Below are 11,325 nucleotides of genomic sequence, written 5' to 3'. Positions count from 1 at the left end.
GTCCTGCTGCCTTCAGGGATCTATGTACATGCACACCAAGGTCCCTCTGATCCTCTGTCCTTCCTAGGGTCTTACCATTCATTGTGTATTCCCTTGCCTTGTTAGTCCGTCCAAAATGCATCACCTCACACTTTTCAGGGTTAAATTCCATTTGCCACTAGGTTGATCCCTGGGCTGAGCGTGTTGTCCTATGCTGAGAGATTGTGTAGAATGGGCCGATACTCGCTGGAATTTAGAAGAATGAGAGGGGATCTCATTGAAACATACAAGATTCTGAGGGGGATTGACAGGGTAGATGCCGAGAGGTTGTTTCCCCCTGGCTGGAGTGTCCAGAACTCGGGGTCACAGTCTCAGGATAAGGGGTCGGCCATTTAGGACTGAGATGAGGAGGAATTTCTTCACTCAGAGGGTTGTGAATCTTTGGGATTCTCTGCCCCAGAGGGCTGTGGATGCTCAGTCGTTGAGTATATTCAAGGCTGAGATCGATAGATTGTTGGACTCTCGGGGAATCGAGGGATGTGGAGATCGGGCGGGAAACTGGAGTTGAGGTCGAAGATCAGCCATGATCTTATTGAATGGCGGAGCAGGCTCGAGGGGCCGTATGGCCGACTCCTGCTTCTAATTCGTATGTTCTTATATTCATCTCTCTTTCTCTCTTTCTTGCTTTCAGTCTCTCTCTCCCTCTCCCTCTCTCTGTCTCTCTCTCTCTGTCTCTCTCTCTCTCTGTCTCTCTCTCTTTCTCTCTCTCTCTCTGTCTCTCTCTCTCTCTCTGTGTCTCTCTCTCTCTCTGTCTCTCTCTCTCTGTCTCTCTCTCTCTCTCTGTCTGTCTCTCTCTCTCTCTCTGTCTCTCTCTCTGTCTCTCTCTCTCTCTATCTCTCTGTCTCTCTCTGTCTCTCTCTCTCTCTGTCGCTCTCTGTCGCTCTCTCTCTCTCTGTCTCTCTCTCTCTCTCTCTCTCTCTCTGTCTCTCTCTCTCAAATCAAATTCAAATTCAAATTCAAATGCTTTATTGGCATGAAAGTTTACAGGGAACCATGTTGCCAAAGCTTACATAACAAAAAGTACAGGTTTCCAACATTCTGTAGGTGTCAAACACTTTTGACCCTCATTGGGTACAGACAGTATTAATTTTAAACAGTCGTTGACCCTCGTTGGGTGCATTCAGTATTAATTTTTAAACAGTCGTTGGGTACATTCGGTATTGATTTAAACATTTTTAGAGTATATATGCTATGGGTGTGCTCGTTAGTCTCTCTCTCTCTGTCTCTCTCTCTCTCTGTCTCTCTGTCTCTCTCTCTGTCTCTCTGTCTCTCTCTCTGTTTCTCTCTGTCTCTCTCTGTCTCTCTCTCTCTCTGTCTCTCTCTCTCTCTCTCTGTCTCTCTCGCTCTCTCTGTCTCTCTCTCTGTCTCTCTCGCTCTCTGTCTCGCTCTCTCTCTCTCTCTCTCTCTCTCTCTGTCTCTCTCTCTCTCTCTCTCTCTCTGTCTCTCTCTCTCTCTCTCTCTCTTTCTCTCTGTCTCTCTCTCTCTTTCTCTCTCTCTCTCTCACTTTCTCTCTTTCTCTTGTCTCCTCCTTCCCACCAGCTAACGTGTTTGTTTTTCTCCTTTTTTTCTTCCCCCCCACCCTCCGTCCGCCACGACAGCACCGGATGCCCCCTCGCCCCTCCGAGCGGCTGAGCGACGATCAGCTGGTGGGCATGTCGGTGCGCCAGCTGAACCGGCACCTGCGGGGGGCGGGCAAGGAGGAGGTCGGACGCCTGAAGCAGCGGCGGCGGACGCTGAAGAACCGGGGCTACGCCCAGTCCTGCCGCTCCAAGCGGGTGCAGCAGCGCCAGGCCCTGGAGACCGAGAAGTCGCAGCTGCTGGAGCAGCTGGCCCGCCTGCGGGCAGAGGCCGGCCGCCTGGCCCGCGAGCGGGACGCCTACCGCACCCGCTGCCAGAAGCTGGCGGGCGCCGTCGGAGGATCCTTGACCGAGGCGCCGGCTTCGCCCGCCTTCTACCTGTGACCGAGAGAGCGCGAGAGCGAGAGGGAGCGAGAGAGAGAGAACGTTTTCCGGGAAGGATGGTTGGACAAGAACGTGGAGCAAGGCGGCACGATCTTTATTGGTCATCGCAGAATCGTAGAAAGTTACAGCATGGAAGGAGGCCATTCCGACCCATCGTGTCCGCGCCGGCCAACAAAGAGCTATCCAGCCTAATCCCACTTCCCAGCTCTTGGTCCGTAGCCCTGCAGGTTACAGCATCCCAAGTGCACATCCAAGTACTTTTTAAATGTGGTTCGGGTTCCTGTCTCTACCACCCTTTCAGGCAGCGAGTTCCAGACCCCCACAACCCTCTGGGTGAAGAAATTTCCCCTCAAATCCCCTCTAAACCTTCCACCAGTTACTTTAAATCTGTGCCCCCTGGTTTTTGACCCCTCTGCTAAGGGAAATAGGTCCTTTCCACTTTATCTAGGCCCCTCATAATTTTATGCACCTCAATAAGGTCTCCCCTCAGCCTCCTCGGTTCCAAGGAAAACAGACCCAGCCTATCCAGTCTTTCCTCATAGCTAAAATTCCCCAGCCCAGGCAACATCCTCGTAAATCTTCTCTGCACCCTCTCTAGTGCAATCACATCTTTCCTGTAATGTGGTGACCAGAACTGCACACAGTACTCCAGCTGAGGCCTAACTAGTGTTTTATACAGTTGAAGCATAACCCCCCTGCTCTTGTATTCTATGCCATGGCTAATAAAGGCAAGCATTCCGTATGCCTTCTTAACCACCTTATCTACCTGGCCTGCTACCTTCAGGGATCTGTGGACATGCACGCCAAGGTCCCTTTGCTCCTCTACACTACTGTAAAAGCTTCTACAAGTACGTAAAAAGAAAAAGATTAGTGAAGACAAATGTAGGTCAGAAACGGGAGAATTTATAATGGGGAACAAGGAAATGGCTGAGCAATTAAGCAAATACTTTGGTTCTGTCTTCACCGAGGAGGACACAAATAACTGCCCAGAAACGCTAAGGAATCAAGGGTCTAGTGAGAAGGAGGAATTATTCTATGCCACCTCCCCAGCCCTCGCCCATCCCGCCACCTCCAAAGAAAGGTTCCCACCATCCCCCGGGAAGGGTTTAAGACCCCCGACTCGACTCCGAGACCGCCAGTTCCCCTCCCTCGCTCACACCGGGATATGGTAGAGTTGTGGTTCTGCCACTTGGAGCAGTAAACTAGAGAGAGCTGGGCTTAATGATTCAGTAGGCGGCCAGTTCCAATCCCACCACGGCAGCTGGGGAATTTTAAATCAGTTAATGAAATAAATCTGGAATTACAAACGCGAGTAGCGGGTTAGAGGCTGGGTATTCTGCGGCGAGTGTCTCACCTCCTGACTCCCCAAAGCCTTTCCACCATCCACAAGGCACAAGTCAGGAGTGTGATGGAATACTCTCCGCTTGCCTGGATGAGTGCAGCTCCAACAACACTCAACAAGCTCGACACCATCCAAGACAAAGCAGCCCGCTTGATCGGCACCCCATCCACCACCTTAAACATTCACTCCCTCCACCACCGGCGCACCGTGGCTGCAGTGTGTACCGTCTACAAGATGCACTGCAGCAACTCGCCAAGGGTTCTTCGGCAGCACCTCCCAAACCCGCGACCTCTTCCACCTAGAAGGACAAGGGCAGCAGGCGCACGGGAACACCACCACCTCCAAGTTCCACCTCCAAGTCACACACCATCCTGACTTGGAAATATATCGGCCTTTCCTTCATCGTCGCTGGGTCAAAATCCTGGAACTCCCTCCCTAACAGCGCTGTGGGAGCACCTTCACCACACGGACTGCAGCGGTTCAAGAAGGCGGCTCACCACCATCCTTCTCGAGGGCGACTAGGGATGGGCAATAAATGCTGGCCTTGCCCACAGCCCCAGGGATGAATAAGAAAAATACCCAAATGTGGTTGTCTCTTAGTTGCCCCTCCCACCCCTCTCTCTCTTTGAGAAGCCACTCAGTTTCTTACCGAAAACCAGGGTAACTAGGAGACAGGCATTTGGGAGTTCGATTCCCCCGCCACCCGCCCAAGAGAATCAAAATTCAGTCCACACTCCCTGGGGGAAACTCGGTTAAAAGTGACCATGTTGGGATTGGAAAGTCCCTTTAACAGAAACCACTCTACCCCCCCCCAACTAATGCCCCTTAGGGAAGGAAAGCTCCCCATCTTTTACCCCACCCCGACCCCCCTCCCCAGCCCAGGGATGGGACAATTCTGGGACTCTACGTAACTCCAGTCTGCCCCCACCCTACACACCCATTCACTCATATACCCGACGCGATTGGTTCTTCAGTTGGCCTCTGGAGTTGGCGTGACGAGGCCGGCGTGATGATGGTTTTTGGAGAGGAAGAGGTCCCGCCAACCAATGACCTTCTCCAGGCCCAATGGAGGTCCATCATCTCCCCAGCTCTCCACCTTGAAGTCGGAGGCCTGATTTAACTGAACGTTGTACGGACCTCCACTCTCTTCAGACGCCAAGATCTTTCGGGTTCCTGCCTCGCACGCGAGAGACAGAGACGGCAGAATGCAAAAACGAAATCCTAAAAGAGGGGGGCCGCCTCCTACCTTCCCACTCGGCCCCCCACCCCCCCGCCCCCTATCGAGAGGGAAGCGTGGAGAGAAGGATCCCACAAGAGCCGTTTGAAGCTCCTCTGACCATCTTCAAGTTGATGCTGACCGATTTTTTTTTTGAGAGAGAGAGCGGACGAGAAAGGACCGCGGCCAGTGGGATTTCAACGTCGGGCCAACGTGTGAGGAGGCTCATTCTGGACCCAAGAGGGAGCAGAGCATATTTTCTTGAAGGGCCAGAGACTGAGAACTGTGGAAGGACCAGAATGGGTGTCTTAAGAACGGCCAACCGTTAAATGGCCAGCTGACTGGTACAAGGAGCAATCGACAAAAGGCCGAATGGGACGTTGGCCTTCACCTCAAGAGGGGCTGGTGTGCAAAAATGGGGGATGGGAGTTCTGCTTTAGTTGCACTGAGTTCTGGTCAGACCGCCCCCCGCCCCCCCCCCCATCTGGAGTAGCGGTGTTCAGTTCTGGGCACCTCAGGAAGGATATACTGGCCTTGGAAGTGGGGGGAGTGCAGGTTTCTCCAGAATGATACTGCGGGGGGGAACGGGGCTTAAAAGGGTTAAACTAGCCTGTCTTGGGCCTGGTCAATTCGGTGAAGCCTGCCTGGGGCCTAGTCAGCATGGCGAAGCCTCTCTGCGGCCTAGTCAATGTGATTAAGCCTGCCTGGGGCCTAGTCGGCATGGCTAAGCCTGCCTGGGGCCACATAGGTAGGATGGGGCCTAGTCAAAGTGAGGAAGCCTCTCGGCAGCCGAGTCAATGTAGTAAAGCCTGTCTGGGGCCTAGTCGATGTGATTAAGCCTGTCTGGGGCCTAGTCGGCATGGCGAAGCCTCTCTGCGGCCTAGTCAATGTGATTAAGCCTGTCTGGGGCCTAGTCGGCATGGCAAAGCCTCTCTGTGGCCTAATGGGTAGGATGAAGCCAATATGGGGCCGAGTCAAAGTGATGAAGCCTCTCTGCGGCCTAGTCAGCATGGCGAAGCCTCCCCGTGGCCTAGTCCACAGTGATTAAGCCAGTCTGAGGCCTAATAGGCAGGATGAAGCCTCTCTGCGGCCTAGTCGGCGTGGCGAAGCCTCCCCGTGGCCTAGTCCACAGTGATTAAGCCAGTCTGAGGCCTAATAGGCAGGATGAAGCCTGTCTGCGGCCTAGTCAGCATGGCGAAGCCTCCACGTGGCCTAGTCCAGCGTGATTAAGCCTGTCTGAGGCCTAATAGGCAGGATGAAGCCTCTCTGCGGCCTAGTTGGCCGGGTGAAGCCTCTCTGCGACCTAGTCGGCAGGGTGAAGCCTGCCTGGGGCCTAGAGCAGAGGGCCCAGAGTATGCTGTCCCAGCTCCAATACGGATTTCCTTACCTACCCGCCACCAGCAAAGTGGGATTAAGGAAAAGAATTGAAGGAGCATTAATCCTGAAATAGTTGATATTTATTTTTCAATTTGACCCGATTCCTGGCCCTTCGAATGCCAAGGAATGTCGTGAGGCATCCGTGACATTCAATCGCCTTTAGCTGCGGCCATTTAGTTACCTCAATGCTGTTGTCTCTTTTTTTTTTCGTTTTGCACAGTTCGTGTCACTACTTCAGCCCAGTGTTGAGCACAGAATCCCGCTGGGAGTTCACTTGTGAAGTATTTACAGCACTGAAACAGGCCATTCAGCCCCACTGGTCCGTGCCGGTGTTCGTGCTCCACACGAGCCTCCTCCCACCCCCTCTTCATCTCACCCCATCAACATAACCCTCTATTCCCTTCTCCCTCATGGTGTTTATCCAGCTTCCCCTTAAATGTATCTCTGCTCTTCCCCTCAACCACTCCCTGTGGTAGCAAGTTCCCCATTCTCACCACTCTCTGGGGAAAGAAGTTTCTCCTGAATTCCCGATTGGATTTATTAGTGACTATCTTATATTAATGGCCCCTAGTTCTGGTCTCGCTCCACAAGTGGAAACATCTTCTCCACGTCTACCCTATCGAACACTTTCCTAATCTTAAAGTCCTCTATCAGGTCACCCCTCAGCCTTCCCTCCTCCAAAGAAACAGCCCCAGCCTGTTCAATCTTTGCTGATAGTTATAACCTCTCAGTTCTGGTATCATTCTAGAGAATCTTTCCTGCACCTTCTCCAGTGCCTCGATATCCATTTTATAATATGAAGACCAGAACTGTACACAGTGCTCCATGTGTGGTCTAACCAATGTATATGGAGACCAGAACTGTGCATAGCGCTCCAAGTGTGGTCTAACCAAGGTATATGGAGACCAGAACTGTGCACGGTGCTCCAAGTGTGGTCTAACCAAGGTATAAGGAGACCAGAACTGTGCACAGTGCTGCAAGTGTGGTCTATCCAAGGTATATGGAGACCAGAACTGTGCATAGCGCTCCAAGTGTGGTCTAACCAAGGTATATGGAGACTAGAACTGTGCACAGTGCTCCAAGTGTGGTCTAACCAAGGTATAAGGAGACCAGAACTGTATACAGCACTCCAAGTGTGGTCTAACCAAGGTATATGAAGACCAGAACTGTACACAGTGCTCCAAGTGTGATCTAACCAATGTATATGGAGACCAGAACTGTGCATAGCGCTCCAAGTGTGGTCTAACCAAGGTATATGGAGACCAGAACTGTGCACGGTGCTCCAAGTGTGGTCTAACCAAGGTATAAGGAGACCAGAACTGTGCACAGTGCTGCAAGTGTGGTCTATCCAAGATATATGGAGACCAGAACTGTGCATAGCACTCCAAGTGTGGTCTAACCAAGGTATATGGCGACCAGGACTGTGCACAGTGCTCCAACCAAGTAATATGGATACCAGAACTGTACACAGTGCTCCAAGTGTGGTCTAACCAAGGTATATAGAGACCAGAACTGTGCACAGTGCTCCAAGTGTGGTCTAACCGAGGTATATGGAGACCAGAACTGTGCACAGTGCTCCAAGTGCGGTCTAACCAAGGTATATGGAGAACAGAACTGTGATAGTGCCCCAAGTGTGGTCTAACCGAGGTATATGGAGACCAGAACTGTGCACAGTGCTCCAAGTGTGGTCTAACCAAGGTACATGGAGACCAGAACTGTGCACAGAGCTCCAAGTGCGGTCTAACCAAGGTATATGGAGACCAGAACTGTGCACAGTGCTCCAAGTGTGGTCTAACCAAGGTATATGGAGACCAGAACTGTGCACAGTGCTCCAAGTGTGATCTAACCAAGGTATATGGAGACCAGAACTGTGCACAGGGCTCCAAGTGTGGTCTAACCAAGGTATATGGAGACCAGAACTGTGCACAGTGCTCCAAGTGTGGTCTAACCAAGGTATATGGAGACCAGAACTGTGCACCGTGCTCCAAGAGTGGTCTAACCAAGGTATATGGAGACCAGAACTGTACACAGTGCTCCAAGTGTGGCCTAACCAAGGTATATGGAGACCAGAACTGTACACAGTGCTCCAAGTGTGGTCTAACCAAGGTATATGGAGAACAGAACTGTGCACAGTGCTCCAAGTGTGGTCTAACCAAGGTATATGGAGACCAGAACCGTGCACAGTGCTCCAAGTGTGGTCTAACCAAGGTATATGGAGACCAGAACTGTGCACAGTGCTCCAAGTGTGGTCTAACCAAGGCATATGGAGACCAGAACTGTGCACAGAGCTGCAAGTGTGGTCAGACCAAGATTTGATACTGTGTCCGGTTCTGCACACCTTAGAAAGGATGTAAGAATATAAGAACATAAGAAATAGGAGCAGGAGTCGGCCATTCGGCTCCTCGAGCCTGCTCCGCCATTCAATGAGATCATGGCTGATCTTCTACCTCATCTCCACTTTCCCGCACTATCCCCATATCCCTGGATTCCCTTAATATTCAAAAATCTATCGATCTCTGTCTTGAATATACTCAACGACTGAGCCTCCACAGCCCTCTGGGGCAGAGAATTCCAAAGATTCACCACCCTCTGAGTGAAGAAATGTCTCCTCGTCTCAGTCCTAAATGGCCGACTCCTTATCCTGAGACTGTGACCCCTGGTTCTAGACTCCCCAGCCAGGGGGAAACATCCCCCCTGCATCTACCCTGTCGAGCCCTGTAAGAATTTTGGATGTTTCATTGAGATCACCTCTCATTCTTCTAAACTCTAGAGAATATAGGCCCAGTCTACTCAATCTGTCCTCATAGGACAATCCCCCCATCCCAGGAACCAGTCTCGTGAACCTTCGTTGCACTCCCTCTATGGCAAGTATATCCTTCCTTAGGTAAGGAGACTAAAACTGTACACAATACTCCAGGTGTGGTCTCACCAAGGCCCTATATAATTGCAGTAAGACGTCTTTACTCTTACATTCAAATCCTCTTGTAATAAAGGCCAACATACCATTTGTTTTTCTAATTGCTTGCTGTACCTGCATGTTAACTTTGGCCTTGGAAGGAGTGTAATGCTGATTGTTATCAGAACGTTACCAAGGCTCCAAGGGTCAGGTTAGGAGGAGAGATTACAATAAACTGGGCTGCTTTTCCCTGGAATAAAAACATAGAAGCATAGACAAACAGGAGCAGGAGCAGGCCATTCGGCCCTTCGAGCCTGCTCCGCCATTCAATATGATCATGGCTGATCCTCTATCTCAATACCATATTCCCCCCCTCTCCCCATACCCCTTGATGCCTTTTGTGTCTAGAAATCTATCTATCTCCTTCTTAAATATATTCAGTGACTTGGCCTTCTGTGGTAGAGAATTCCACAGGTTCACCACCCTCTGAGTGAAGAAATTTCTCCTCATCTCAGTCCTAAATGTCCTACCCCGTATCCTGAGACTGTGACCCCTCGTTCTAGACCCCCAGCCAGGGGAAACATCGTCCCTGCATCCAGTCTGTCTAGCCCTGTCAGAATTTTATACGTTTCCACAAGACCCCCCTCTCATTCTTCAAAACTCGAGTGAATACAGGCCTAGTCGACCCAATCTCTCCTCATACGACAGTCCTGCCATCCCAGGAATCAGTCTGGTGAACCTTCGCTGCACTCCCTCTATGGCAAGTATATCCTTTCTTAGGTAAGGAGACCAAAACAGCACACAGTACTCCAGGTGTGGTCTCACCAAGGCCCTGTATAACTGTAGTAAGACATCCTTGCTCCTGTACTCAAATCCTCTTGCAATGAAGGCCAACATACCATTTGCCTTCCTAACTGCTTGCTGCACCTGCATGTTTGCTTTCAGTGCCTGGTGTACAAGGACACCCAGGTCCCTTTGTACATCAACATTTCCCAATCTAGCACCATTTAAATAATACTCTACCTTTCTGTTTTTTCTACCGAAGTGGATAACTTCACATTTATCCATGTAAAACTGCGTCTGCCATGTCTTTGCCCACTCACTCAACTTGTCTAAATCGCCTTGAAGCCTCTTTGCATCCTCCTCACAACTCACAATCCTACCTAGTTTCATGTCGTCAGCAAACTTGGAAATATTACATTTGTTTCCCTCATCCAAATCATTGATATATATTGTGAATAGCTGGGGCCCAAGCACTGATCCCTGCGGTACCCCACTAGTCACCGCCGGCCACCCTGAAAAAGACCCATTTATTCCTGCTCTCTGTCTGTTAACCAATTTTCAATCCATATATGATTATAGAAGGTTCAGGGGTGATTTGATTGAGGATTTTAGGAGTTTGAAAGGAATTGCTAGGATAGATAGAGAGAAACTATTTTCACTGGTGGGGGAGTCGAGAACAAGAGGGGGCAGAACCTTAAAATCAGAGCTGTATTGATTTCTTTGTGGGTTCAATGACGAGAAATTTATGAAAGAGAATGTCTTTTAATCTAAAGTCTGTTCAACTCTTTATACAGCATTTACAGGAGACATCGTGCGAGTGATCCATCTAGAACGAAACTGAAACTAAACTAAACTGCCTTGCTTGTCTCTGTCACATGCCCTCTGCTGGTCAGGCACAAGCAATCAATACATGCAAACATGCTGGTAAGGCATCATAATCGAACAGGCAAATACCATCTCTATTTGCTGATATCATTACAAGAGCCAGGCCATTTGAGAGAGAATTTCAGAAATGCTTCTTGACACAAAGGGTGGCAGAAGTGTGGAACTCTCCCCCACAGAAAGCAGTAGATACCAGCTCAATTAATCATTTTAAATCTGAGAGTGATGCATTTTTGCTCGACAAGGGTATAAAGGGATATGGAGCTGGATGGAGTTAGGATACAGATCAGCCATGGTCTCACTGAATGCCGGAACAGGCTCGAGGGGCTGATCGGCCTCCTCCTGTTCCTGTGCAACAGGCTCGAGGGGCTGAACGGCCTCCTCCTGGTCCTGTGCAACAGGCTCGAGGGGCTGAACGGCCTCCTCCTGTTCCTACGCTCCCAAGTATCCGAAAATGGTTTTTATGCTTGTGTTTTGTGTGAATGTGTTCTGCTCAAATCCGTATTTATAAAAATACTTATTGATAATCTTCTCGATTGAATAAAGCTTTCAAAACATCGAACTCAACCCAGTCTCTGCTCAATCGATCTGTCTGTAACTGGGAGGGGGTGGGTGAGAGGGTTAATCCCCCTCCGATAGGGAACAGGCTGCCCAGTGTCTGTAGCTGGGAGGAGGTGGGTGAGAGGGTTAATCCCCTCCGATAGGGAACAGGCTGCCCAGTGTCTGTAACTGGGGAGGAGGTGGGTGAGAGGTTTAATCTCCTCCGATAGGGAACAGGCTGCCCAGTGTCTGTAACTGGGGAGAGGTGGGTGAGAGGGTTAATCCCCTC

General features: G+C 50.4%; 1 pseudogene across 1 annotated transcript in view; it reads left to right on the top strand.

Moving 5' to 3' along the window:
- The window catches only part of LOC147118179 (transcription factor MafB-like), a 13,329-nt pseudogene extending 2,271 nt beyond the window's left edge, over positions 1-11,058 (top strand). Inside the window, exon 2 of the transcript XR_015077890.1 lies at positions 1,638-11,058. The product of XR_015077890.1 is annotated as a transcription factor MafB-like (transcript). The remainder of the gene's footprint in view (positions 1-1,637) is intronic.
- The last annotated feature ends 267 nt before the right edge of the window (positions 11,059-11,325 follow it).

This window comes from Somniosus microcephalus, chromosome 4 (assembly GCF_052327205.1).
Source record: "Somniosus microcephalus isolate GS21.2 chromosome 4, FLI_Smic_1.0, whole genome shotgun sequence".
Lineage (NCBI taxonomy): Eukaryota > Metazoa > Chordata > Chondrichthyes > Squaliformes > Somniosidae > Somniosus > Somniosus microcephalus.
Note: the sequence above shows the minus strand (reverse complement) of the source record. Positions and strands in the feature narration are given on the sequence as shown.